Source organism: Myotis myotis, unplaced genomic scaffold (genome assembly GCF_014108235.1).
Source record: "Myotis myotis isolate mMyoMyo1 unplaced genomic scaffold, mMyoMyo1.p scaffold_m19_p_19, whole genome shotgun sequence".
Classification (NCBI taxonomy): Eukaryota; Metazoa; Chordata; class Mammalia; order Chiroptera; family Vespertilionidae; genus Myotis; species Myotis myotis.
In genome coordinates, this window is record NW_023416323.1 from 25,382,569 (window position 1) to 25,409,957 (window position 27,389).

At 42.5% G+C, this 27,389-nt stretch overlaps 1 pseudogene; it reads left to right on the plus strand.

Annotated features, from left to right (window-relative positions):
* The first annotated feature begins 16,105 nt into the window (after positions 1-16,105).
* Positions 16,106-19,476, plus strand: LOC118674759 (annotated as a pseudogene).
* The last annotated feature ends 7,913 nt before the right edge of the window (positions 19,477-27,389 follow it).

Genomic DNA, 27,389 nt, shown 5'->3' on the forward strand with positions numbered 1-27,389 from the left:
CATAAAGATCTCTCCACCATAACAAAGCCATAAAAATGGCTGAAAAGCAAAATAAACAAGTGTGACTATGTCAAATGAAAAAGCTTTTGCACAGCAAAGAAAACCAACAAAATTAAAAGGCAAATGACCAGATAGGTATTCTAAAACTGCAAAATATAGTAACAAATAAAAAATTGTGTAGACTTAATAGCAGACTGGACACAACAGAAGACAAGAATTGTGAACTTGAATAAAGGTCAATAGATGAGATCCAAAATGAAGCAAAGAGAGAGACAATGGGGAGAAAACATAAAAGAGATTTGAGACATGGTAAAAAATTTTAACTTATTATCGCTTAGAATGCTGAAAGAAAAAACAAAAACAAGGCATTGACCATAATCTAAGAAAACTCAAAAAAGCCCAAGCAGCCCTGGCCAGTGTTCTCAGTGGTTAAAGCACCTGCCTGTGAACCAAATGGTCTCGGGGTTGTTGTTGTTGTTTTTTAAATATATTTTATTGATTTTTTTACAGAGAGGAAGGGAGCGGGACAGAGAGTTAGAAACATCGATGAGAGAGAAACATCGATCAGCTGCCTCCTGCACACTCCCTACTGGGGATGTGCCCGCAACCCAGGTACATGCCCTTGACCGGAATCAAACCTGGGACCAGTCTGCAGGCCAATGCTCTATCCCAGCCATGGGCAAACTACGGCCCGTGGGCCGGATCCGGCCCGTTTGAAATGAATAAAACTAAAAAAAAAAAAAAAAAAAAAAAGACCATACCCTTTTATGTAATGATGTTTACTTTGAATTTATATTAGTTCACACAAACACTCCATCCATGCTTTTGTTCCGGCCCTCCGGTCCAGTTTAAGAACCCATTGTGGCCCTCGAGTCAAGTTTGCCCACCCCTGCTCTATCCACTAAGCCAAACCGGTTAGGGCAATGGTCTCGGGTTTGAGGCCTGGTCAAGGACATGTACCTGGGTTGCAGGTTCACTTCCTGCCCCTGGTCAAGGTGCATGCAGGAGGCAACCAGTCTATGTGTCTCTCTTTCCCCCTCCTTCTCCCTTGCACTCTCTAAAACGCAATGGAAAAAAATATCCTCATGTGAGGATTAACAACAACAAAAGAGTAGCCAGAAGAAAAAGATGCATTACCTACAGGAACAGCAATAAAAATGAAGATTTAATTCTAAACAAACACACCAGAGAACCGAGTCAAAAGTAAAATACCATCTTTAAAATATTGAAAGGAAAAAAACACCCTAGAATTCTATACCCAGTAAAAATACTTTTCAAAATCAAGGCAAAATAAAAGCTTATACAGATAAACAAAAGTTGCAAGAATTCACTGATTTATACTGTATAGTATTCTTGAATTGTACTGAAGTAGTATAATATTACTTCAAGGTGATCAGTAAAGTATATAAACTGTAATCCCTACAGAAACCACTTAAAAAAAAAAGATGCAAACAGATTGTCAAACTACAGCGGGAAGGCCGGGGAGGATTGGGGGGTGGGGGGTGGGGGGTGGGGGGTAAGAGATCAACCGAAGGACTTGTATGCATGCATATAAGCATAACCAATGGACACAAGCCACTGGGGGGTAGGGGAGGCCGGGGGAATGTCAAGGGAGTGGGGAAGGAGACATATGTAATACTCTTTGTAATACTTTAAAAAAAAAGGAAAAAAAATAAAATAAAATAAAAAAATAAAAAATAAAATAAAAAAAGATGCAAAGGAAAAGAGCACAGAAAGATTAAAAAACAAATAGCAAGTGACATTTTGTTGAACTGTACACTTGCAATCTGTATAGTTTTGTGAACCAATGTCACCCCAATAAAATTTGGCTGGTGTGGCTCAGTGAATTGAGCATCATCCTGTGCACCAAGAAGTCGCTGGTTCGATTCCCGGTCAGGGCATGTGCCAGGGGTTGCAGGCTTGATCCCCAGTAGGGGAAGTGCAGGAGGCAGCCAATCATGTTTCTCCCTCCCTCTCCCTTCCTCTCCCTCTGAAATCAATAAAAACATATTTTTTAAAAGTGCATGTACAGCCCAGCTGGCGTGGCTCAGTGGTTGAGCGTCAACCTATGAACCAGGAGGTCACGGTTCAATTCCTGGTCAGGGTACATGCCTGGGTTGCGGGCTTGATCCCCAGTGTGTGGCTTGCGGGAAATAGCCAATCAATGATTCTCTCTCACTGATGTTTCTATCTTTCTCCCTTCCTCTCTGAAATCAATAAAAATATATTTTTAAAAAATTAAAAATGCACGTACAAACAAAATTTATAAAAAATAGCAAGATGACACAAATCTAGCAGTGCCTATAATTTAATTAATTATAAAGAAAATAAAAATAAAATTGTCAAGTTTGATTTAAAAAAAGGATTCAACTATATGCTGCTTAGAGGAAATGAATAAAATATATATAGGTTGAAACAGTAAGAATGGAAAAAGAAAAAGATACACCATAAAAAGGTGGGTAGATTATACTTATATCAAACAAGGATTATAACCAGAAATAAAGAATGACATTCCAAAATGATAGAAGGGTAAATCATCAGGACGATAGAACATACATAAATGTACACATACTCAATAAATGTGTATGTACTCAATAACATAGCTCAAGTTACGTAAACCAAAACAGACAGAACTAAGCTAAACTAAAGCAAGGAATGGACAAATCCTCATACTATCTATCAATCAAGTATCAGAACTGAACAAAGACATTTTCATAAACACAAAGTATCAAAAAAATGTATTTCTCATGTACCCTTTCTCAAGAAGCTAATTAACAATGGACTCCAATAAAGCAATAGTAATCCAAAAAGACAATGACCTGGGAAGGAGCTGAAGGAAATTCCTAAGAGGGGTTTGAAGGAGATTGCAGGATGGCAGTGATTCTCTACTGATACCAAATTGCTTGTACAAACTGGAACAGTGTGATTCAAAAGAAGAAATTTTGAAGGCTGTCATCAAAATGATGACTACAACCACTGATTAACCTTTTCAACCTGAGGCAGAATACCCGAATGAACCTGGCCCAAATTCTTTTTTTTAAAAAAAATATATTTTTATTGATTTCAAAGAGGAAGGGAGAGAGCTAGAAACATCAATGATGAGAGAGAATCACTGATGGGCTGCCTCCTGCACACCCTTCACTGGGGATTGAGCCCACAACCTGGGCATGTGCCCCTGACTGGAATCGAACCCGGGACCCTTCAGTCCACAGCTGATGCTCTATCCACTGACCCAAACCAGCTAGGGCCCAATTTTTTTTCTTTCTTTTTTTTGCAAGATCCACGCTTTATAAGCACACCAAGGGCCCAGTGCACCTGTGGGGTCCCTCGGCCTGGCCTGTGTCCTCTCGCAATCCGGGACCCCTCGGGGGATGTCAGAGAACCTGTTTAGGCCTGATTCCGCAGGCCAGGCTGAGGGACCCCACTGGTGCATGAATTCGCACACCGGGCCTCTAGCCAGAGACTAAAGAACTGCCCACTCACTCTAATTATATTCCTGCCGGACCTGATCCACACTATGACCCTGCCAGATGGCTCAATCTTATGTTTTCCTGTTTCTCATGACCTTGTCAATGACAATGACATCTCCAATAAAAATTTTTGTAAATCCAGAGACTATTCAGCTCATCTCCTACCAGCAAAATTGCTAGACATTAGATTTGTGCTTGATAAGTTTTGCTACACTGCTTGCTCCCCAGTAAGACCATCATTTTAGGAGAAACCAAGATGGCGGCATAGGTAAACACCAGAAATTGCTGCCTCACACAACCACTTCAAAAATACAACTAAAAGACAAAACGGACATTATCCAGAACCACAGGAAGGCTGGCTGAGTGGAAATTCTACAACTAGAAGAGACAAGCACACTGAGACTCAGAGGAGGTGCAGAAGTAAAGTGCAGAGGTACAGAGGCGCACGTGGAAAGGGCTGGCAGCTGAGGACGCAGCGCATGTGGAAAGGGCTGGAAACTGAGGACACGGTTGTCTTTTTTAATCGAGAGGGAGTCTCAAGCTCCTGACTGCTCTGAACTCCAGTTCCGGGTGAGTCTCTGGGGACCTAGACTTATACAGGAGAAACTGGACTGTCTGGCATCAGTTGGAACTCAACGGCGGCTTTCTCTCAGAGGTGCTTGCAGCGATTACCGCGGGACACTGAGACCCGGGGCTTCCTAGGGCAGGCTGAGGAGCAGCCATAGCTGCTTGCTCCGCTCTGTTGATCCCCAGAGACCCCGCCCCACCCAAGCTGTGTGCAGAGGCTTTTGCATATGAAAGACCTGGCCCTCTGAAATCTGAAAATTACCTAACAAATTGCAGCTGGGTCAGAGAAACCCAGAACTTCCAAAAGAAGGCCCAAGGCCCCACAGCAGCTTGCATTGCTTCACAGTTGGGCTCTGCTGGGTAGCCTCAGGCAGAGGCTAGATTAGCACTTCCTTAGAGATCCAAGAGCCAGTGTACCCAGTGGTCAGAGTGGGACCATCCAGATTACAACTCTTCAGATCCATAAGGGACACACTCAGGGGGCAGACTCAGTGAGCACCAAAGCCCCACTGAAGCTAGTCTTGCCCCAGAAAGGTGTCTCCAGTATAGAAGTTCTCCCACTGCAGACACAGCTGATTCTCACAGCCAATTGGCCTAGAGGTCAATTCCTTCCAGTGTTACCTACAACAATCAAGGCTTAACTACAACAAGACTGTGCACAAAGCCCACAAGGGGGTGCACCAAGAGTGTCCATCTCAGGTAATTGGGGAGGCTGATCCACTGGGCCCTATAGGACACCTAGCACACAAAGGCACTCTATCAACACAGGGAAGCATAAAAAATGCGGAGACAAAGAAACAGGACACAAATGACAGAAATGGAGGAAAGCAAACTACTGAATATAGAGTTCAAAACCACACTTTTAAGGTTTTTCAAGAATTCTCTAGAAACTGCCAATAAACTTAGTGAGACCCTCAAGAAATCTAGTGAGACCCTCGAGGTTATGAAAAAGGACCAACTAGAAATTAAACATACACTGACTGAAATAAAGAATATTATACAGAGTTCCAAGAGCAGACTAGAAGATCGCAAGAATCAAGTCAAAGATTTGAAATACGAAGAAGTAAAAAACACCCAACCGGAAAAACAAAAAGAAAAAAGAATCCAAAAATATGAAGATAGTGTAAGGAGCCTCTGGGACAACTTCAAGCAAACCAACATCCGAATTATAGGGGTGCCAGAAGAAGAGAGAGAGCAAGATATTGAAAACCTATTTGAAGAAATAATGACAGAAAACTTCCCCTACCTGGTGAAAGAAATAGACTTACAAGTCCAGGAAGTGCAGAGAACCCCAAACAAAAGGAATCCAAAGAGGACCACACCAAGACACATCATAATTAAAATGCCAAGAGCAAAAGACAAAGAGAGAATCTTAAAAGCAGCAAGAGAAAAACAGTCAGTTACCTACAAGGGAGTACCCATACAACTGTCAGCTGATTTCTCAACAGAAACTATGCAGGCCAGAAGGGAGTGGCAAGAAATATTCAAAGTGATGAATAGCAAGAACCTATAACCAAGATTACTTTACCCAGCAAAGCTCATTCAGAATTGAAGGTCAGATAAAGAGCTTCACTGATAAGAAAAAGCTAAAGGAGTTCATCGCCACCAAACCAGGATTATATGAAATGCTGAAAGGTATCCTTTAAGAAGAGGAAGAAGAAGAAAAAGGTAAAGATACAAATTATGAACAACAAATACACATCTATCAACAAGTGAATCTAAGAATCAAGTGAATAAATAATCTGATGAACAGAATAAACTGGTGAATATAATAGAATCAGGGGCATAGAAAGGGAGTGGACTGACTATTCTCGGGGGGGGTGGGAGGAGTGTGGGGGGTGCAGGAAGAGACTGGACAAAAATCGTACACCTATGGATGACAGTGGGGGGAAGGGTAAGGGCGGGGGGGGGGGAACCCGGTGGAGGGGAGCTATGGGGGGAAAAAAGTGGAACAACTGTAATAATCTGAACAATAAAGATTTAATTTAAAAAATAAAATGTAGTAACAATGAAAGTTGTGGAGGTTAGAGAATTTAAATACACACCCAAATATTTATTGAGTTTTCTGCATCATGCTTATTTGATTAGAAGAATAAAATACACAATAAAATTCTGCATTTGTACTGAAGAATGGTACATGAAATAACCATAGACAAATTAATAACCCTTTTAATTTGGGTTGTTTCTGCAGATGCTGTCAAAAACACCATCTAAATGAAGGTCTTGCCCTGACTGGTTTGGCTCAGCGGATAGAGCATCGGCCTGCGGACTGAAGGGTCCCAGGTTTGATTCCAGTCAAAGGCATGTATCTGGGTTGCGGGCACATCCCCAATAGGGGGCGTGCAAGAGGCAGCTTAATCGATGTTTCTCTCTTATCGATGTTTCTAACTCTGTATCCCTCTCCCTCTCCCTACCTCTCTGTAAAAAAAAAAAATCAATAAAATATATTAAATGAAGGTCTATAAAATTTCTTCAGACCTAATGCCAGACAACCAAGAAAATGGTATTCATGCCGAAACCGGTTTGGCTCAGTGGATAAGAGCGTCGGCCTGCGGACTGAAGGGTCCCAGGTTCGATTCCGGTCAAGGGCATGTACCTGGGTTGCAGGCACATCCCCAGTAGGAGATGTGCAGGAGGCAGCTGATCGATGTTTCTCTCTCATCGATGTTTCTAACTCTCTATCTCTCTCCCTTCCTCTTTGTAAAAAAATCAATAAAATATATTAACAAAGAAAAAAAAAAAAAGAAAGAAAATGGTATTCATAACCAATGTAAGGTGTTTAATTAACTTGGTTTGCTTTTCAGCTGCTGGTATTGTATTTACTCTGTTTTCCTTGCATTTCACTCATCTATACTTTCCTGTTTCATATTCTGAATCCTTATAAACTTCCTCAAATGTACTAAAGAAACAAAATTGGGAATAAACAACTCACCTGGGATTTGTTCATTTTCTGTAGCTTTTAGGTAAAGGCACAGATATGAAGGCAGACCTGGAATAAAGCAAAAAGGAAGGTATTGTTATTAAAGATATGAACTGCTTCAGAACTCCAAGAAATCCCTGCACATCACCAGGGAAAACACCACCTCCTGGGATAGTCACTTTGCCTCTTCAAAAGGGGCAGAAAGGCCCGACTGGTGTGGTTCAGTGGTTGCACATCCACTTATGAACCAGGAAGTCACAGTTAGATTCCAGTCAGGGCACATGCCCAGGATGAGGGAGGCAGCCGATTAATGATTCTCTCTCAACATTGATGTTTCTCTTCTCTCTCTCTCTCTCTCTCTCTCGCTCTCGCTCTCCCTCCCGCCCCCCCCCCCTTCCACTCTGAAATCAGTACAAATATATGTATTTAAAAACACCAAAAAGGGGCAGAAAGGATCATACTGGCAGCATTCACCTCCAATCACACATTATGACACACCTGAAAAGGCATGAGTAAAAACACCCACTATCAAGAGAAAAATTAATCAACAGAAACCTCAACTAATAAAAATAGACAGGGAATTTAAAACAAATATAACTCATATATTAAAGGCTTTAATAGGAAACGTTATCCACAACATGAAAAAACAGAATTTCAGGAGAGACGGAAACTGCAAGAAAGGAATCAGATGAAATGCTAAGGAAGAAAAATAGTAACCAAGTTGAAAGAATACCTTCAACAGGCTCATTATTAAACTGAGGAAATCTTAAGATAAGTTTAAAAAATTACCCAAACTGAAATAAAAAGAGAAAACGGAAGAAAAAAATAAAAGGACATAGTATCCAAGAATTGCGGCACAATATCCAATGACCTAACAAACATGTCATTGGCATCCCAAAAGGAGGGGGGGGAAATGGGAGAGAAATATTTAAAGACATTAATTGCCAAGAATTTTCCAAAAATAATGAATATCAAATCACAGATCCAAGAAGCTCAGACAATTTATCTGAACAGGCTACCCCTCCCTCAAACACACACACACACACACACACACACACACACACACACACACACACACAAAACAAAGACACATGAGGGCACATCATAGTCAGACCACTGAAAACCAAAGTCAAAGAGGAATTCTTGAAAGTAGCCAGAGGAAAAATAGGCATACTGTATACAGAGGAAGAAATAATCACAGCCATTTTCATCAGAAAATATACAAGTCAGAAGACAATGTACTGACATCTTTAAAGTGCTTTAAAAGAAAACAAAAAACACCTATCAAACAGATTTCCATACCCAGCAAATATATCTTTCAAAATAAAAAAGAGATAAAATCCTTTTTAAATAAGCAAAAACAGACTTCATTACAATAGACCTATACTATAAGAAATATTTTATTTAAACAAGTTCTTCAGATAGAAGGAATATGATACCAGACAGAAACCTGGATCTACACAAAGAAATAAAGATCTCCCCAATGGTTAAAAATAAAGATAGCCCTAACCAGTTTGGCTCAGTGGATAGAGCGTCGGCCTGCGGACTGAAGGGTCCCAGGTTCGATTCCGGTCAGGGGCATATGTACTTTGGTTGTGGGCACATCCCCAGTAGAGGGTGTGCAGGAGGCAGCTGATCAATGTTTCTAATTCTCTATCCCTCTCCCTTCCTCTCTGTAAAAAATCAATAAAATATATTTTTAAAATAAATAAAGATAAATAACAGCACAAAGAGTGAGGTAATGAAATTGCGAGTGTACTATTTTAAGGATCTCACATTACACAGCATAATATTATTTAAAGGTGCACTGTGATTACCACAGAAAAATTTTTTAAAGCAGTATAAATGATAAGCAGATGGTGAGAAAAAAATGAAATCATAAAAAGTACTCACAAAGTCTAAAAGCAGTCAGATAAAGAGGAAAATAGGAGCAAAGACCAGATGGGACAAGCAGAAAAAAACTAGAATAATGGTTGATTTTAATCCAGCCACATACATCAACAACTGGTATAAACACACCAATTAAATGACAAAGGTTATCAATAAAAAAAGCAATGCCAAATTATGTGCTGTATATAAGCAGACTGTTTTATTTTTATTTTTAAATATATTTTATTGATTTTTTACAGAGGAAGGGAAAGAGAGAGAGAGTTAGAAACATCGATCAGCTGCCTCCTGCACATATCCTACTGGGGATGTGCCCGCAAGCCAGGTACATGCCCTTGACCGGAATCGAACCTGGGACCCTTCAGTCCGCAGGCCGACACTCTATCCACTGAGCCAAACCGGTTTCGGCAGCAGACTGTTTTAAATATAAAAACATAACTAGGTCAAAAGTAAAAGGATGAAAAAAGATATACCTTGCAGACCCAAAGAAAAAAGGCTATAATGATTATATAAATACCAGACAGAATAAATTTCAGAAGGATTACGAGGGATAAAGAGTGATAGTTCATAATAATAAATGTGTCAAATCACCAGTAAGACAGAATAATCCTAAATGTATATGTATCTAACAGGAGAACTTCAAAACACAAGAAACATGATTAAAACAAGAAAAAATTGATAAATCCATAATTATAGTTGGAGATGTCAATACTTTTTTCTCAGTGACAGAACAGATAGAAAACCACTAAGGATACAGAAGAACTGAAGCACAGTATCAACTACCCTAACCCATTTAGTATTTCTAGAAGACTCCACTGACAGTACAATAATCATTAAAGTACATATGAAACAGTCACCAAAATAAACCATATTCTGACCATAAAACAAACCTCAAAGTTTTTTAAAATTAATTTACTGACTGATTTTTAGGGGGTGGAGGGGAGAGGAAGGAGAGGGAAAAGAGAGAAAGAGAGAGAGAGATCAATTTGTTGTTCCATTTATTTATGCATTTGTTGCTCTTGTATGAGCCCTGACTGGAAATCAAACCCCCAATCTTGGCATATATGAGGACGATGCTCTAACCAACTGAGCTTTCCAGCTAGGGCCAACCTCAACAAGTTTTAAAGAATTGAAATTTGACTTAACCAGTGTGGCTCAGTGGATAGAGTGTCAGCCTGCAGACTCAAGGGTCCCGGGTTCAATTCCAATCAAGGGCATGTACTTTGGTTGCAGGCACATCCCTAGTAGGGGGTGTGCAGGAGGCAGCTGATCGATGTTTCTCTCTCATCAATGTTTCTGACTCTCTATCTCTCTCCCTTCCTCTCTGTAAAAAATCAATAAAAATATATTTTAAAAAAATCAATAAAATACATTTTTTTAAAAAGAATTGAAATTTGAGAGTATATTCTTTAAAAAACAGAATTAAAGTAGAAATCATTAATAGAAAGAGATCTGGAAAATCCCCAAATACTTGGAAATTAAACAACAGACTTCTAAATAACCAATGGATGAAAAAGAAAATCACAAGGGATGTTTAAAAAAACACACAGAATTTAATAGAAATGAAAACAGAATATATAAAAATTTGAGAGATGTAGCTACAGCAGTATTTAGAGGGACAGTTATAGCATTAAACTATTTCTATAAAAAAAGAAAAAAGGTTTCAGTGAACTCAGCTTCCACCTTAAGAAAAAAGAAAAGGAAAAAAAAAAGGTAAACTTAACCCAAAGCAAGCATAAGGAAGGAAAAAATAAAGGTAAGAGCAGAAACCAATGACACTGAAAACAGAAAAATAGGGAAATTCAATGAAACCAAAAGCTGGTTAAAAATATCACATCACTGCCCAAGCCAATTTGGCTCAGTGGATAGAGCGCTGGCCTGAGGACTGAAGGTTCCCAGGTTCAATTCCGGTCAAGGGCACATGCCTGGGTTGCGGGCTGGATCCCCAGTGGGGCAAGTGCAGAAGGTAGCCAATCAGTGATTCTCCCTCATCATTGATGTTTCTATCTCTCACTCCCTCTCCCTTCCTCTCTGAAATCAATAAAAATATATTTAAAGAAATACTTTTTAACTAAAAGGAGTTTCTAAAAGGTAGTCATGTTCTCTAGGCTAGAATCTCCCGACAAAAGTCAATCTTTACCTTAATTAAACCTGTCTATTGTCTTTTTGCATCTATCATAACATACCTTTGAAATGTCAAGGTAAACTCCCTTTTACTTTTTCTTTTTTAAAAATATATATTTTTATTGATTTCAGAGAGGAAAGGAGAGGGGAGAGAGAGATAGAAATATCAATGATGAGAGAGAATCATTGATTGGCTGACTCGGTACACCCCTTAATGGGGATCCAGCCAGCAACCCGGGCAAATCGAACCTGGGACCCCTCAGTCTGCAGGCCGATGCTCTATCCGCTGAGCCAAACCAGCTAGGGCTTTTTTTTTTTATACCTCCCTTTTTCCAGACTCGGTAGGGCACAATCAATGCACCAAGGCAGAGACCAAAAATCCTCTCATTGTTATTGTTATCATGTTAATTTTGACTGTTTACTATCCTATACCCACTTATGTAAAAGATGTGTTGATCATTTTACTTTTTATCCAATCCCAGTATAAAATAAGATGCAAAATTGCCATTCTCTGGAGCATTTTCTCAGTCTGTTGAGATTTTGCTTCCTGGCAATTATCGATAGCTTGGCTCAAATAAACTCACAAATATTCTCTACAGGTTTGAACGTTTCTTATGTGGATAAAACAGATAACCACACTAATGAAGGAAAAAAAGGGACAAATCTCAAATACACAAACGTAAAAAAATGGGAAATAGCAAATACAAGAGAAAAAAGATAAATGGAAAAATTCCATCTTCAATAGCATTGAAATACTACATAAGAGTAAAGACGCCAAAGCTGGTTTGGCTCAATGGATAGAGCGTTGGCCTGCGGACTGAAGGGTCCCAGGTTCGATTCCGGTCAAGGGCATGTACCTGGGTTGCGGGCACATCCCCGGTGGGGGATGTGCAGGAGGCGGCTGGTCGATGTTTCTCTCTCATCGATGTTTCTGACTCTCTCTCTCCCTTCCTCTCTGTAAAAAATCAATAAAATAAAAAAAAAATCTGTATAAAAAAAAAGAGTAAAGTTAAGAAAAACGCAATTATTTTCTAAAAACTTTAAAATACTGCTGGGGGTGGGGGTTAAAAATAAAAGAGAACTTAAACAAATGGGTCTACACTAGTAAGACCCAACACATAGCCAAAACCGGTTTGGCTCAGTGGATAGAGCGTCGGCCTGCGGACTGAAGGGTCCCAGGTTCGATTCCGGTCAAGGGCATGTACCTGGGTTGCGGGCACATCCCCAATAGGGGGTGTGCAGGAGGCGGCTGATCAATGTTTCTCTCTCATCGATGTTTCTAACTCTCTATCTCTCTCCCTTCCTCTCTGTAAAAAATCAATAAAATAAAAAAAATAAAAAAGACCCAACACATAAAGGTGTACATTCCCCCTAATTTAATGTAACCATTACCAGGGTCCCAATAAAAGTATCAGTAATTTGGAAAAAAAAAAACAACCACCAGGAGAGAAACCAAGATGGCAGCATAGGTAAACACCGGAGATTGCTGCCTCGCACAACCACTTCAAAAATTCAACTAAAAGACGGAACGGACATCATCCAGAACCACAGGAGGCTGGCTGAGTGGAAATTCTACAACTAGAAGGAAGGAGAAAAGCATACCGAGACTCAGAGGAGGTATGATGCGGAAGTAAAATACAGAAGTACAGAGGCTCATGCAGAGAGGGTTGGTGGCTGAGGACACGGTTGTCTTTTTCAATCTGGAGGGAGTCTCAAGCTCTGAGCTCCAGTTCCGGGCGAGTCTCTGGGGACCCAGACTCACACGGGAGAAACTGGACTGTCTGGCATCGGTCGCAACTTGAGGGCAGCTTTCTCTTGGTGGTGCTTGCAGCAATTGTCGGGACACTGAGAAGCAGGGCCTCTGAGGGCAGGACTGAGAGCAGCCATAACTGCTCACTCTGCCCTGTTGATCCCCTGGGGCCCCGCCCTGCCCAAGCCACGGAGGCTTTTGCATATGAAAGGTCTGGCCCTTTGCAATCTGATAATTACCTAACAAACTGCAGCTGGCCCAAGGCCCCAGGGCAACTTGCATTGCCTCACAGCTGGCTCCTGCTGGATAGCCTTAGGCAGAGGCTAGATTAGCACCTCCTTAGAGATCCAGGAGCCAGTGTGCCCGGTGGTCAGAGTGGGACCATCCAGATTGCAGCTCCTTGGATTCATAAAGGACACACTCAGGGGGCAGACTCAGAGAGCACCAAAGCCCCATTGAAGCAAGTCTTGCCCTGGAGGGGTGTCTCCAGCACAGAAGTTCTCCCACTGCAGACACAGCTGATTCTCACAGCCAATTGGCCTGAAGGTCAATTCCTTCCAGTGTTACCTACAACAATCAAGGCTTAACTACAACAAGACTGTGCACAAAGCCCACAAGGGGGTGCACCAAGAGTGTCTACCTCAGATAATTGGGGAGGCTGAGCCACTGGGACCTATAGGACACCTAGTACAGAAAGCCACTCTATCAACACAGTGAAGCATAAAAAAATGTGGAGACAAAGAAACAGGACACAAATGACAGAAATGGAGGAAAGCAAACTACTGGATATAGAGTTCAAAACCACACTTTTAAGGTGTTTCAAGAATTTTCTAGAAACCACCGATAAACTTAATGACACCCTCAAGAAATCTAATGAGACCTTCGAGGTTGTGATAAAGGACCAACTAGAAATTAAGCATACACTGACTGAAATAAAGACTATTATACAGACTCCCAACAGCAGACTAGAGGATCGCAAGAATCAAGTCAAAGATTTGAAATACGAAGAAGCAAAAAACACCCAACTGGAAAAGCAAAATGAAAAGAATCCAAAAATATGAAGATAGTGTAAGAAACCTCTGGGACAGCTTCAAGCGTACCAACATCCAAATTATAGGGGTGCCAGAAGGAGAGAGAGAGCAAGATATTGAAAACCTATTTGAAGAAATAATGACAGAAAACTTCCCCTACCTAGTGAAAGAAATAGGCTTACAAGTCCAGGAAGTGCAGAGAACCCCAAACAAAAGGAATCCAAAGAGGACCACACCAAGACACATCATAATTAAAATGCCAAGAGCAAAAGACAAAGAGAGAATCTTAAAAGCAGCAAGAGAAAGACAGTCAGTTACCTACAAGGGAGTACCCATACAACTGTCAGCTGATTTCTCAACAGAAACTATGCAGGCCAGAAGGGAGTGGCAAGAAATATTCAAAGTGATGAATAGCAAGAACCTATAACCAAGATTACTTTATCCAGCAAAGCTACCATTCAGAATTGAAGGTCAGATAAAGAGCTTCACAGATAAGAAAAAGCTAAAGGAGTTCATCACCACTAAACCAGTATTATATGAAATGCTGAAAGGTATCCTTTAAGAAGAGGAAGAAGAAGAAAATGGTAAAGATACAAACTATGAACAACAAATACACATCTATCAACAAGTAAATCTAAAAATCAGCCCTGACAGGTTTGGCTCAGTGGATAGAGCGTAGGCCTGTGGACTTAAGAGTCCCAGGTTCGATTCCGGTCAAGGGCACATGCCTGGGTTGCAGTTGCAGGCTTGATCCTCCGTGTGGGATGTGCAGGAGGCAGCCGATTGATGATCCTCTCTCATCATTGATGTTTCTCTCTTTCCCTCTCCCTTCCTCTCTGAAATTAATAAAGATATATTTTTAAAAATAAATAAATAAAAAATCAAGTGAATAAATAATCTGATGAACAGAATAAACTGGTGAATATAATAGAATCAGGGGCATAGAAAGGGAGTGGACTGACTATTCTTGGGGGGGAAAGGGGTGTGGAGGATGCAGGAAGAGACTGGACAAAAATCGTGCACCTATGGAAGAGGACAGTGGGTGGGGAGTGAGGGCAGAGGGTGGGGTGGGAACTGGGAAGAGGGGAGTTATGGGGGGAAAAAGAGGAACAAATGTAATAATCTGAACAATAAAGATTTAATTTTAAAAAATAAAAAATAAAAATCAAGTGAATAAATAATCTGATGAACAGAATAAACTGGTGATTATAATAGAATCAGGGGCATAGAAAGGGAGTGGACTGACTATTCTTGGGGGGGAAAGGAGTGTGGGGGATGCAGGAAGAGACTGGATAAAAATCGTGCCCTATGGACGAGGACAGTGGGGGGTGGGAAACGGGTGGAGGGGAGCTATGGGGGGGAAAAGAAGAACAACTGAAATAATCTGAACAATAAAGATTTAATAAATAAATAAATAAATAAATAAATAAATAAATAAATAAAACAACCACCACAGGATTTTAAAGTCCCACTGGGAATCATCAGAAAACTTGTATAATCCCAAAGTAGTGAAGGCTTTGGGTGCCATAAAAGGCAAGAGCAGTAAACTCAACTGGAGAGAAACTCAAAACGCCCGCAGAGCAAAACCTACCAGGGAGCAGAGTCAAAGGCAAATGCAGCGACTCGCCCCTCAGATCACCTAAGGACCAGCTGCCGCGCGACCTGCGCAAGTCCCTTCCCCTCTGAGCGGCCCTTCTCCCTTCGGCTGAGCCTGGGACGCCAGCCGAGTCCCGGGTAGGGGCGCGGGTCAGGTGAACACTCAGCCCGAAAGGCTCCTGCAAAGGGGTCGGGGCTCTCCTTGCGCGGCTCGTGCGCACCGGGGCACTGGCCAGAGCTTTCAATCCTCCCACCAGCCCGCGAGGCCGACGCACGCAGCACGTGTCACGTGAGCGCAGCCAGGTGTGTCCCGCCGCGCACCCGCCGGCCTAGTCGCGCGCGTCCGGCCGGACTTCCGGACTCCGTCCCGCCCCGCCGGCCCCTCGCCGCGGTCCGAGGCGCTTCTCCGGACAAAGGGAGGAAGGCGAGACGAGCCCTGCCAACCCCGCGCCGAGGAGTGCGCCCGGCGGCCGCCCCAAGGGTCACCGCCCCCAGCGAGTCGCCGAAGTTTGGGCTCCCACCCCGCGTGGGCACGAGCCCATCCCTCATCTCCTTTCTCTCGGCCCCCCGGCCCCACGGAGCTGCCTGTCAGCCTCCCTCATACCTAGAGGGGCCAGTCTCCACTCGTGGCTCAGTGCCAGGCCCGGTCACAGCGCGGGGCGGCGAAGATACGTGGAAACCCAGGGCCCTGTCACCCACTCGCGGCTGGAGGTGGGGGAAGGGCGGCCGCCGGTGCGCTCACAGCCTCGCACATGCGCAGATGCAGCGGCTGCTAGCCATCCCAGGGTCCTCCGAGGACCGGTCCAGCGATCTCCGAGACTACATTTCCCATAAGCCCGCGGGGCCATGCTCTAGGGACTCTCAGGAAAGCCTTCGCCTGGCTTAGCCCGCTGGGAGGAGCGCTGGCCAAGACAACCCCTTGGCTTGGACTGTTCATTTCCTCCAGGTCAGGTTATGAGTTACAATCACTATCTCCCCCCAGTACAAAAACCTGCCTTTTAAAGGTTACATAGGTAATTTATGATATCTGTATTTGAAATAGAATCTATGTATAAAATAAAATAAAAACAAATACCCATAATCTCACTTTTCAAAGATAACTGTGTTAAGTTCACACCTTTAAAATAGCATTGGCCATAAAGCTATTATGTGCTGCAACTAGCTTTTTTACTTTGTTTAGAGCAGGTTTAGGTTCACAGTAAAATTTGAGGGGAAAAAGTACAGAAAGTTCCCAGATACCACCTTTCCTCACACATGTAGAGCCTCCTCCACTATTAGCATCCCCTACTAGAGTGGAACATTTGTTACAACCCAATGTATACGGACACATCACCCAAAGTCAATACTCTACATGAGGGTCCACTCTTGGGGTCATACATTCTATGGGTTTTGGTAAGTATGAAATGACATGTATCCACCACTATAGTATCAGAATAGTTCCACTGCCCTAAAAACCCCCTGTGCTCCATCTATTCATTTCTCCCTGAGCCCTTGGCTAATCTGTTTTCTTCACAGTTTTTGCCTTTTCCAGAACGTTAGATAGTTGGAATCGTACAGTATGTAGTTTTTTCAGATTGGTTTCTTTACTTAGTATATGCATTTAAGACTTGATAGCTCATTTCTTCTTAGCACTGAATAATATCCCATTGTCTAGATATACTACAATTTATCCATTCACCTATTGGACATCTTGGTTACTATCAAATTTTGCCAATTATGAATAAAGCTGCTCCAAACATACATACACAGGGTCTTCTGTGGACATAAAATAAGTTATTCATTGGGATAAATATCAAGGATGACAATTGTTAGATCATATGGTAAGAAAAATCTAACAGTTTTGTAAAAAAAAAACAAACAAACAACAACAAAAACACCACAAACCTGCCAAACTGTCTTTCAAAGTATATATACCATTTTGCCTTCCCACCATCAAAGAATGAGGGTTCCTGTTGCTCCACATCCTTGCCAGCATTTGGTGTTGTCAATATTGTGGATTTTGACCCTTCTAATAGGTGTATTGTGGTAGCAACTAGCTTTTAATTTAAACAATATAGTCTCAAAAATGTATTGGTACTCTTCTCTGCAGTGCTCTGGGCCTGGGAGACTGGCCTCACTGCCCAGTGGGGACAACATGTAAGGAATTTGCATAAGTCAGCTGTGCAAAATGGAACTTGAGGGGCCTTATTTGTGCACAGATACTCCTGAGAATAACTCAGATACTCCATTTGACGTCACACCAGAAAACTATAAGAGGGTAGATGCAATTTTTAAAAACTATCCCAAAGGGCATAAAACAGCAGATGTACTTATAGTTCTGGATTTGTCCCAAAGACAGAATGGATGGCTGCCCATCTCTTCTATGAACAAGGTTGCAGAAGTTTTACAAGTACCTTCAATGAGAGTATATGAAGTAGCAACTTTTTATACAATGTATCATCGAAAGCCAGTTGGAAAGTATCACCTTCACGTCTGCACCACTATATCTTGCATGCTTGGAAACTCTGACAGCATACTGGAGGCCTTTCAGAAAAATCTTGGCCCTGGCCAGTGTGGCTGAGTTGGTTGGAGAACAGTCCTGTACACTGCAAGGTCACAGGTTCAATTCCCGGTCAGGGCACATACCCAGGTTGTGGGTTTGATCTCTGGTCTGGTGCATACAGGAGGCAACTAATTGATGCTTCTCTCTGGAACTGATGATACATAAAATCTTCCCTCTTCCTTTCTCTCTAAAATCAATAAAAATATCCTCAGGTGACGATTACAAAACGAAAAGAAACATCTTGGAATAAAGTTTGGGGAGACTATACCTGACAAACTTTTCACTCTTATAGAGGTGGAATATTTAGGGGCCTGTGTAGATGCACCATATGGTTCAAATAAATGACAACTACTATGACACCCAAAGATATTGAAGAAATCATTGAGGAGCTCAGGACTGGGAAAATTCAAAGATTCAGCAAGGTATTATTGTTTGTACTGTTTTGATTTGTGTTTGTTTGTTTGATGAAGCAATTCCATACTTCATCAGAAAGGAAAACAGAATACTCAGAACATTTTTTTAAAAACGGAAACTAATAACTATGAAATATAAAAATCTATTACAAAGCTATAATAATGAAAACTTTTTGGTGCTGGCTCCAGAAAGAAAAAAAAAAGACTTAGGAATATGTATTAATTTAATGTCTGTTTTCACAGCACTGGTAAAAGACTGGAATATTCCAGGATTGTTCTTTTTTTTTTTTTTTTTTTTTTTCTTCTTTTTTTAAATATATTTTTATTTATATCAGAGAGGAAGGAAGAGGAAGAGAGAGATAGAAACATCAATGATGAGAGAGAGTCATTGATCAGCTGCCTCCTGCAAGCCCCACACTGGGGATTGAGTCCGAAACCTGGGCATATGCCCTGACCGGGAATCGAACCGTGACCTTCTGGTTCATAGGTCGATGCTCAACCACTGAGCCATGCCGGCTGGGCGCAACCTGCCCCTTCTCTATCCTCATTCCAACCCTATGAGGTAGACAGGAAAACCACAGTGGAGAGATTTTTTTGTAAATCACAAACTTGGAGGTGGTAGTTCCGCCCATTAGATACCTCTGAGCATTGCCATCTAGCAGCCAACATGAATTATTCACCAGCAAGTGGGAGTTACACCTCCAATTCAGAACCCACTGCTGCATTTGGGATTTGTAACCTCTGCAGAGAAACCTCCCCACACCTCCCAACCCTCCAGAGAAGCCCCAGATGAGAAAGGAGTCTCCACGTGCATATAAATGATTCTTTATGCCCTCCCCCCATGCAATGGGGGGCAGAGCAGGGGAAGTCCCCCCGCCCTCATGCAGGGAACGGGAGGTCAATGTATACTAGTCTTATTGCCAGCTGCCCTGTGGCCATGGGGAGGGGAATGGGGGGGTCTACAGCCCCTTTCTTCTGGCATTGGTTCCCCCTCACCAAGTCACCATGATAGAGCTGAGGGGCTGGAGGCCCTAGGAGCTGAGGTAAGGACGGTTCTCTGGGGAAGAAAAGCTGTTCTCCCCACTTGCCCACTGGCTGCCCCAGGATGAGTGTGGGGAATGGAATGTCATCCAAGAGACTCCACCCAGTGGGCAGAAGCCAATGTCTCCAGCTTGAGGCTGCCCACAAAGATCTTCAGTGGTGGGAGCAGTGTGCCCCAAACATCTGGTCCAGGTGGTACCTCCAGCAGCCATGATAGCTCATCTCTGGCCGACGCATTGACTCAAGATCCCCGCTCTCCAGGATTGTTCTTGAGTAACTTATAATTTGGAGGGGGAAAAGGGTGGTTCCTAAGACTGTACATTAAAACAAGCATAAACTGGACTCAAGATTTAAATTTTAAAGTGGAAATTATCAAAGTAGTTATAAGGAAATGATTAGGGAATGTTTTTTATATTCTTTAGGTGAAAAGGCATGACACCAAAGGCATAATTCATAAAGGAAATAACTGACAAATTCAACTATAGAAAAAAATTAAATTTTGAAAAAAAAACATGCTATAAGCAAAGTTAAAGACAAACTGGTAAAATATATGAGTTACATGTATGCAAGAAAAAAGATAGCCTTAATTTATAAATTCCTCTTTTCTTTACTCTTATTAAAAATTTAATTTATTGGGGTGAAATTGGTTAATAAAACTATATAGGTTTGGGGGTACAGTTCTCTAATACATCAGTTGTTATTGCATTGTGTGTTCACAACCCTTATAAACTCTTCTTGAAATTTAATTTAACCCCAATAAGAAAATAAGATAAGGTTATAAATAGCCAATTTAAAAAGAAATACATAGAACAATAAAAGTGTCACAAATGTTTCTCTTTGCTAAAAATAAAAGAACAATATTATAACATATGTCATATCACAGTATAAGTTTGGCCAATATATTGATACCCAGGGTTGGAACAATTAGGAAAAATATTTTTTATACAATCCTAATAGGACTATACTACTAAAATCTTTCTAAAGGCTTTATTGTATCAAAATTTTAAATTATCATAGCCTTTAATCTAGTTCAAAAGTGCATGTACAGAATATTCTCACATTGCAACTTATATTTGCAAAACATTGGAAATGATCTAAAAACCTTTCAATAGATAAAAGTAAATTAAATTGTGTGATAAGTACATAGAATTTGGGGAGACAATGAAAATGATAATGTATACTAACTACATGGCAGAGGTATCTAATACATTCAGAAAATTTTCAAAAATGTAAATCAAATGCTGGTATCAGGAGTGCTGGCAGCTGGTGGTGGTGGTGCACTTTTGAACAGAGTGAATAGAGAAGTCTTTACTGAACAGCTCAGGTTGAACCAAGACCCCATAATCAGATATTAGGATCCATAACCGGATCCCTACTGGCATATGTTCCTTTCCTTGGATTATTTCCAACGTCTGAGAACACCACTCCATCTAAGCATCAATTCCTCACGGCAAGTGGACCTGCCTCCTTCTTTTATACCTGAGATGATGGGAAGGAATGAGACCTAATCACAGCTCTCCCCTCCTCATTTGGGCTCTCGTAAGTGGCCTTCAATCTATTCTTCTCATGGCAAAATTTCAAAGCAGGAAGCCTGCAAAAATTATCCTGATACGAAGCAGAGTGAATATCTCATGCTCTTTCCTTTATTTTTAACATAAGTTAACTCTGGGGAATGAAACAGCTGAAACCTTGCAAAATCCAGTTATTTTACTGAGCATTTGACAAGTCAACCTTTCTCCCTGATGAATGGAGGATTCTTACATGGCCAATGACTTAGAAAGGACCCTCTGGGCATACGAGGACTGTCTTTCTCATTTATCTCTGCCTTCCCAGCACTGTGCTTGGCTTAGGTGAGAAATGGATGAATGACCTGACGATGCTTGAAACCCAACTATTACCAGTATCATCCAATCCTGTGGCCCTGTCCACCTGAGTATAATAAGTGCTGCCCCTGCATCCTGCCTCCTGCTGGAGTGGGCAGTACCAGCATCACCCCCTTTTTCAGTGCTGCCCGTGTGAGTGAAACAGGTGTGCCCCTGCATAGGGCCACAGGAGGTAGCTGCCCCTTCCGTCCCTCCTCCTGCTGGCCAGGACTTGGGAATGCAAAGAACTCCAGCTAGTTCCTTGCTCTATCCCCTCCTTGTGGAGCAACACCTCAAGATTATCCTATTTATTCCACATTGAGAAGGAAAAGAGTTGTAGTCATTCTGAGTAAGTGTTAGTATTGTTTTTATAGAGGATTTAGAGATAACTTCATGTAGGTCAGGACGACATAGGTATAACTATTACCAGGCAAAGTACTATTAGAAAATGAAGCCGTTGAATCAAAGCTTCCCTTATTTTATGTGTAGACCAGAGATAAAAGGATCAGGGATCTGTTAGTCCAAATACCTGTTTACAAATGGAAAAAAATAAAGCCTGGAGAAGTCAACAAGTTTTAATTCTGCCCAGCCAGTATGGCTCAGTGGTTGAGCCTCGACCCCTGAACCAAGAGGTCACTAGTTCGGTTGCCAATCAGAGTACATGCCAGGGTAGTGGGCTTGATCCCCAGTAGGGGCCATGCAGGGGGCAGCCGATGGATGATGTTTTTCTCTCATGGATGTTTCTATCTCTCTATCCTTCTCATTCCTCTCTCTGTAAAGATCAATAAAAACATGAAATAAAATAAAAACAAGTTTTAATTCTGACAAAGATAATCTATTTATGGTTTCAAAATGCTAATATGACTGTGTCCAGGTGTCCCTATGGGAACCTTTTTTCTGCCTAGGGCCATTTGGATATTTATAACATTATTTGCAGGCCATATAAAATTATCAAGTTAAAAATCAAACACAGCCTGCTATGTATGATCAAACATTTAATGAACTCACCCCTAATGCCTGGGCAGGGCCAGACCAAATGATTTCTCAAGCCTTATATGGCTTGTGAGACGTTACCCACCCCTGCAAGTCTAGAAGGACACAGAGAATTCAGCAAGCAGTTAATACTCCTGGTTACAGTTTATCGCAGTGAAATAACACAGACTAAAATCACAGTGGGAAAAGGTACAAAGGTCAGGGTCCTGGAGACACCAGAACAAGATTCCAGTTGTCCTCTCTCAGTGGAGTTGCGCAGGCTGCGCTTAGCTCTCCCAGCGATTACGTGTGACAACACATACGAAGTGTTCCTAACCAGATGCTCACCAGTCAGAGCCTTGGTGTCCAAGGGTTTTATTGCCGGGAGCCGGTCCATGCTTGCTGTTTCAAGGGACCTGGCATATATGGCGTACTGTTCTTAATATGTTTGCTCACCTTCTTGGCACTATGCGTTTTAACCAAGGTCCCTGAGAAAGGTTGTTTCCCCAGGTAGGGATTTTCCCCTGAAGTTAGGGAGGGAATAAAACCTCTTAACTAGTGCCAGGTGGGTAATTAATCACTTTACGAACAATCATGCTTAAGGTACATAATCTTTACTCCCTGAAATGGAGATAAGAAACGCCCTAACCTTTGAAATAGAGATTGATAGGATTGAATCAACTGGTATAAATACAGATGTAATAAGACAGCAAGACACAGAACTTAGAATACGGAACCAAGAGAGACGGAACCTAGGCACAGAACCTACACAGAACGTTCTCTAGAGACAGAAGAACTTCGCTGGAGAGAACATGGCAAAAGTTCCTGGACAGAAACTGGCCTCAGAACCTAGAGACAGAACCTAGCGAGAGAACATGGCAAAAGATCCTGGACTGAACCTGACTACAGAAATTGGCAAGAGAACCTGACTAGAACCTGGTGACTGAACCTGGCTGGATAACCTGGACAGAACCTGGCTGGAGAACCTAGCGAGGGAACATGGCTACAGAACCTGGCTGGAGGACCTGGAGAACCTAGCAAGAGAACATGGACACATATCCTGGCTGGAGATCCTAACCAGAACCTCTCTGGAGATCCAGACCAGAACTTGGCTGGAGATCCTGGCTGGAGATCCTGGCTAGGCTGCTGATCAACTGAACACTGTCTCTGTGTCCTTCCACCTCTCTCCGACTCCGTCTATACCTTTGGGGACCCCTGGACCCGCTGGGGCTGGACCCCGGCATTTTATTAGGGCTTGGTCACAGAGGTGTGTCTGGCTGCCTCTACAGCGGATCTTGGTCTCCAGACCCGGCAGAGGTCAAGCTGATACCATGTGGCCCAAGGCGCCCAGGATAAATCACATTGTTGGCATAGACTATCTGGCTGGCCCAAGGCCTCCAGGTAAAGAAAGACACTCTTCTCAGGCAGGATACTGCAAGCGCTAAGAGATAACCCCCCAAGAGCGTGGCAACGGCTGAAACTTTCTTCACAAGGTACAGGGTTTAGTCCGTCCAGGCTTGCTTAGTCAACCCTTTCCTGCATAATGAGCTACGGTGCTTCTTTTATGCCATGAGAAACTGGTTTTGTATTTTGTTTTTCTAGAAAAGCAATCCTGAAGAACACTGAGGCAATAATTATCTTCTCCTCCCTTAGACACAATCATTTCTTTGTGTCCAACTGTTGGGTTGCATTTGCCAAACAGCATGAAGGAAACTTATTCCTTTATCAGAGGTACTTGATATCAGTGGGATTTGGAGTTGATTATGAAAAAGAAGTGGCCCCAATGAAGGGCCCACCTGCCTCCACGCCCTCTGCAACATGACTTTGCAGGTTTTCTTACCAGAAGGTGCAGTCTCTTTCCTCACCTCTTCAGTTGAGGCTGGCCTGGTGACTGGCTTTGGACACAATCTTAAAGTCTTAAAGAATCTCCCCCAATATATTTATTAAATTCAAAGAGAAAAACAGTAACCGGACAGTACAGAAACCCCACAGACATCACTTAAACTACGTGATCAAGGTTAACGTCACAATAACAGGACATATCAACTCTTATACTATAGATACGATACACTGAGAAGGACACGCCAGGTCTGTGGTATTCTTACCGAAGACCTCAATCTCTTGAGAAAATGTGGGACAACCCAAATTGAGGAATAGTCTATAAAGGAACTGTTAGTACTGAAGATGTCAAGGTCAGGTCCTAGCTAATTTTCTCAGTGGTTAGAGCACTGGCCTGTGGACTAAAGGGTCACAGATTCAATTCCGGTCAAGAGCATGTACCCCAGTTGCAGTCTCCATACCTGGCCCTGGTCGGGGCCCGTGCAGGAGGTAACCAATCAGTGTGTCTCTCTTACATCATTGTTTCTCTCTCTGTGTGTATCTTCCCTCTGCTTCTACTCTCTCTAAAAATCGATGGAAAAAAATATTCTCAAGTGGAGATTAACAAAAAAGAAAATGGCCCTGACCGGTTTGGCTCAGTGGATAGAGTGTCAGCTTGAGAACTCAAGGGTCCCGGGTTCGATTCCGGTCAAGGGCATGTACCTTGGTTGCAGGCACATCCCCAGTAGGGGGTGTGCAGGAGGCAGCTGATCGATGTTTCCCTCTCATCCATGTTTCTAACTCTCTATCCCTCTCCCTTCCTCTCTATAAAAAAATCAATAAAATATATTTTTAAAAAAAGAAAATGTCAAAGTCAGAAAGACAAGGAAAGCCTGAGGAACTGTTGCAAACTGCTGGAGAAGACAACTAAATGCAGTGTGAGGTGTTGGACTAGATCCTGGACAAAACAAACACCCCCCAAAAAGGAGGATGTCAGTGGAAAAATAGGTGAAATCCAATTTGTAGTTTAGTATTGTACCAATTCCCTAACTGTACCAATTAGTTTTTTTTTTACCAGTTCTTTTTTTAAAACTCTTTAAAAACATTATTGTTTTGGAAAGAGAGAGATTTGTTGTTCCACTTTATACCTTCATTGGTTGACTCATGTATGTGCCCTGACCAGGGATTGAACCCACAACCTTGGTGTATTGGGACAATGTCCCAAACAACTAAGCTACCTGGTGGCCAGGGCCTTCCCAGTTCTTAGTTTTGATATTTGCGCTATGGTTATCTCTGACATCAACATTAGTGTGACAACTAAGTGAAGAGTATATAGGAGTCCTCTCTGCTATTTTTGCAATTTTTCTGTAAGTGTAAAATCATTTCGAAATAGAAACTTACAAATAATATGGATACTCACCCTTTATCTGTTACTCATGTAAAAAAGCTGTCCTCTTCCGGCTCTGTGGTCGACTGGAGGCATCTCTAAGCTGGTGCCTTCGCCGCACCTTTCAAAGGCCATTCCTTCTATTGCTCTGTGGGGTGAGTGGCTCTGGATGGTGAGGGAGACTTTAGGATCAGTGAATCCCAGGGTCGGTAATGAATCCCACTACTACACCTCCTTTGTTAAAAAGTGAGTCACCTGGCCTGAGGTGATGTTATGTTATTGCTATACCATGTTGATGGATCAAACACTGTGAGCCTCAGACAGAGGGGCTGGCGGAGGCCACGTAGGCAGGAGAGGCATTGCTTGCCCATATGTGTTGTGTTGATTTCAGTTAAGAGCTGCTGCTGCCCTTCCTCAGGGGAATGTAAGCAACTTTGTTGCCAGGGGCCCTGACTGGCTGGTCTCCCTGTGGAAGGGCACCATGTGGGGGACTCAGTGTGGCAGTAGGGGAGACCCACAGCAGTAGCAGTAGCTAGACCAGTCTTAGTGAGCGGGTGCCCAGGCAGGTGGGCCCATTTTTAGCCCGTATCCCTCCTACCATTATGCCAGCACTGGGGTGGTTATTGAGAGAGCGTGACAACGGGCTGAATCCTGCTTTCCACTTCATTTAGTCTCCTGCATGGTAGATGTTCTCTGGTGGGCACTGACATGTGATCCACGTGATATAAAGATCTCACTTTGTACCTACTCCTATTGCTCCAACTACATGCCTCTTCCCCAGCCTCCTTGACCCTAATTTTCTAATCTTTCCCCTCATAGGTTCCTGGCCAACCAGCCAAGCCATTCACCATTGCCCATGGGGCCGTATACACCCTTCTGGCGAGACAGTTTTCTTTCTACAAAAGGGGATGACCAGATACATGACCTGGAGCTCTGCCAACTGGGAGGATTTCAGGGTTACCCCTAAGTGGGGCTGTGCAGCAGCTTCAGTCCATTTTCAGCTTACATCCTCATATTGAGCCAACCCACTCAGGAATCAAGCGTGAAATCTCCCCTCCTCTATCAGCTGGTCATAAAAGTTCCCCCCGGGTGGCCATAGGTATGAGCTGAGGAAGAAGAGTTGGCCAGGCAATGGTGGGTGACATGGGGGACTGGCCACCCACTTATGGAGCTTACTTTGCCCTCCGGCCTGCCTGTGCCCCATTTTCTCTGTTTCTTTTGCCTCTATAATGGATTGTTTTGGACCTGCATGGTCCCTTGATGTCTTGGGTCCCATTCACCATCTTACCCAGGACCTAGTAGTAGGCCAGGGGCAGTTTTTTGAATGGTGTGTAACAGCTCTTGGTTGCAGATGGCATGGCCCTGCTCCAGACCTTAGGGATCTACATGGCGATTCTTTTAGGGTTTGCCACACTCTCTACCTGCCATCTCTTCCCCAAGCATAGACAGCGCTAACACCGTTAGCTACATGCGGCTAATGGCTACCATATTGGGAAGCACAGATGTAGCTTTCCATCAGCACAGGAAATTGTATTGGACAGCGCCACATCTAGATCTAACCGTTTATAAGAAATACTACAAGATTTGAAAAATACATGAATCAATACCACAAGGATGCAACCATCCAAAAACGGAATGTGGAAAATTCTACAGAACAGGTGACCCAGTTTCCTTAACAAATAAATGGTATGGAAAAAGGCGGGGAGAGCGAAACTGCTGTTGACTGAAAGAGATTTATGAGACACATCAAACAAATACATTTAGTGGACTTTCATGGAATCGTGATTTGAACTAGCCAACTATGAAAGAGTTTTTTTTTGTTTTTGTTTTTTGAGACAAACCACACATCGAGAGTGGAAATGTGAATTCATTCGAGTGTGGTTGGGGCGAAGGACCGAAGTAGATGTTTGTATTCCTGATTCGATTGGGAAGAAAAACACTAGGAATAGATTTATCACAATAATGTTAGCTACATGCTCCTTCAACTTTGCTGTGGGAAGAAAATGGAG